We start from the raw sequence: 3036 nt of genomic DNA on the forward strand, positions 1-3036 counted from the left end.
ATGTTTCGTCTGCTTGTTTACTATCCTCTGGCGCTTTCTGTGTGAAATTGCATAAATAATTTGGCAGTTATCACTGTTGATAATTATGACAGTTAAAACTTTTGACATGACCCCTGCATGCTCAGGTGAGCTCTTACTCTCTCAGTGCCCGTATGTTGAGGTCATAGCTGACCACTCTTACATGTTCTCACTTCGGTGATAGATTCCCACATAAGCTTTTACCAGCAAGTGTTACTAGATCGGATGGCAGGCTAAACCATGCCCCTACGAGACCAGTTTCTCCACGAAAGCCAAAGACCACACATGTTAGATGTAGGAAAAACATTAGTTCATATGAGATAAGGAAGGTGGATGTATGAAAAACATTAGTTCATATGAGATCAGGAAGGTGGATGTATGAAAAACATTAGTTCATATGAGATCAGGAAGGTGGATGTATGAAAAACATTAGTTCATATGAGATTTGGAAGGTGGATGTATGAAAAACATTAGTTCATATGAGATCAGGAAGGTGGATGTATGGAAAACATTAGTTCATACAGTATGAGATCAGGAATGTGGATGTATGGCCTTTGTTTGACTGTTGCTCTGATATTCAGTATTCCTGGTATTCGGGATGTTTTTTTACTGATAAAGTTTACACCAACAGTTCCCCTGGTTTACATGTCTATTACCCACAGGTTAAGGAAACACTATGTTTACATAACAAGAAACACATTTTGCCTTGTGTTCTTGATTTAAAACAGAAACATCAATATTGAGTTCATATTGAGATTTGGTCATATTTGGTAGCCATTGAGTTGTAGTTTTACACGCTGTCTCTGGAATACATTGTTTCAAATTTCACATCATGACCAAATTGATCCCACCATTAATGCTTTGTGGAAGTCATTTAATATTTAATGCCACATCCATGACAACATGTAATTATCTTCCATCCCTTTCCTTGTATAAGCAATGTTGTGCCTTGTCATTATTTATTAATGTGTATATATTGATACCGCCTTGTACAGAATGTATTTTTTCCCATTGTAATTAGAATTAATATATGCACATTTGTATGCAGAATAAAACACTACATTTGTAAAAAAAATTAAATGAAATAAAAAAGGGTTTTCCTCATGAATGTGTCCCATGTGTTCTATCTGTTCTGTGTGTTCTATGTGTCCCATGTGTTCTATGTGTCCTGTGTTCTGTGTGTTCTATGTGTCCTGTGTTCTATGGGTCCTGTGTTCTATGTGTTCTATGTGTCCTGTGTTCTATGTGTCCTGTGTTCTATGTGTCCTGTGTTCTATGTGTCCTGTGTTCTGTGTGTTCTATGTGTCCTGTGTTCTATGTGTCCTGTGTTCTGTGTGTTCTATGTGTCCTGTGTTCTATGTGTCCTGTGTCCTATGTGTTCTATGTGTCCTGTGTTCTATGTGTTCTATATGCCCCATGTGTTCTATGTGCTGGCTCTTCTGTCTTTGATGTGACCCAGGCGCATGGTGACCCTAATCAGCGTTTCTGCCAACTCTGTTTACCAGCACAGATACATTCTCAGGCAACAGGGGAAGGACATTAGGGACTATATTACAGATTTGTATTGATATACAAGCATGTACAGGGATCTATTGTGCTTCTTTAAATAACAAAGTCAGTCACTTAATGTGTGAGACCTGAGCCAGTTCTCTGTGTGAGACCTGAGCCGATTCTCCTAGGGTATGAGACCTGAGGAGTATTTCATTATATCGCCATCACCACTCTCATTAGACCTGACTGGTGTGTTGAGAGAGCCCTTTTAGTTTAATATTTTTTAGCCAGATTAGATTGATAGTTCTGAAAAATGCAGCGAATGACAAACAGGTGGCGCTATTTCTCCATGTTCAGCGATTCCCATCCAGAGTTAATGATCAGAGGGTGAGAGAAGCGTTCCTGAATCATGAGAGGGAACCGACAGAAACAGAACTCTGTATCTTCCCCTGAGAACACCCGACTTCAGAGGGTTGCGATTTCACATAAATTAATATTCATTAGCTGCAAATTAAAGAATTAACAAACAGAGTGGGAAATGTCCACTTCCCTTGAACTGCATGGGAAAACAGGGCTCTTTCCTATGTGCCCAGAATTCTTTGTTCCTAAGGTCCTGTGTTCACCAGATTTACATGACACAGAATGGGAACAAAAGGTTCTGCAAACCCAGCATCCTAAGTTTCAGTTGCATATAACGGGAACCTGAAAAAAATGTGAATTTGCGTAATTCACTCTGTTGTATTTATATGTAGCTGTTTTGAAGCCTTGCTCAGTTAAAAATCCAGATAATATTTATGAAATATTCAAACCTGAAACAGGTCAATTCTGACCCAAAACAACTGGAGGGTACAGGGAACACAGGATACTGAGAACACAGAACCCTGAGAACACAGGATACTGAGAACACAGGATACGGGGAACACAGGATGCTGGGATTAAAGGGACTCTAGAAACACAGAACCCTGAGAACATAGATACTCTCCCAGAAAAGCCTCTCTGGAACAGGATGTAAACATGTAGCGGTAAGGGAGCCTGCAGTGAATTCTCCAACGACTTTCAAGAAAGCCGAGCGCATCATGGACAGTCCGTGATACGGACATTTTACGGGTCATGGACCTGGAGGGATGGCCCTTTTGCGGAGACGCACTGGTCATTACTAGAGCAGTGTCTGAACACTCTATTCATATTCATGCTCAGAGAGGCCCTAGGGCTGCATGGTGCACTCAGATCTCCATGTCCTCACACACACACACACACGCACACACACACACACGCACGCACACACACACGCACACATGCACACACAAACACACACGCACGCACGCACGCGCACACACAAACACACACACACACACGCACGCACACACACACACGCAAGCACACACGCACACATGCACACACACGCACGCGCACACACACACACAAACACAAATACAGACACAATCAGATCCCCGTCTCCTCATACACACACACACAGACAGACACACACAAACACACACACACACACACACAAACACAGACACAATC

The 3036-nt window shown here is 41.6% G+C and overlaps 1 protein-coding gene across 1 annotated transcript in view; it reads left to right on the forward strand.

The window, feature by feature from the left end:
• LOC143106443 (ral guanine nucleotide dissociation stimulator-like) overlaps positions 1–1107 on the forward strand; it is a gene marked incomplete in the record, with an annotated part of 26910 nt that extends 25803 nt beyond the window's left edge. Inside the window, 1 exon segment of the mRNA XM_076270714.1 lies at positions 1–1107. This exon segment is cut by the window's left edge and continues 1821 nt beyond it.
• Between the last annotated feature and the right edge of the window lie 1929 nt (positions 1108–3036).

The sequence above is a fragment of the Alosa pseudoharengus genome, unplaced genomic scaffold (genome assembly GCF_046254945.1).
Source record: "Alosa pseudoharengus isolate Yale_2024_CS ecotype anadromous, Long Island Sound unplaced genomic scaffold, YU_APseudo_1.1 YU_APseudo_1.1_scf_6, whole genome shotgun sequence".
Classification (NCBI taxonomy): Eukaryota; Metazoa; Chordata; class Actinopteri; order Clupeiformes; family Clupeidae; genus Alosa; species Alosa pseudoharengus.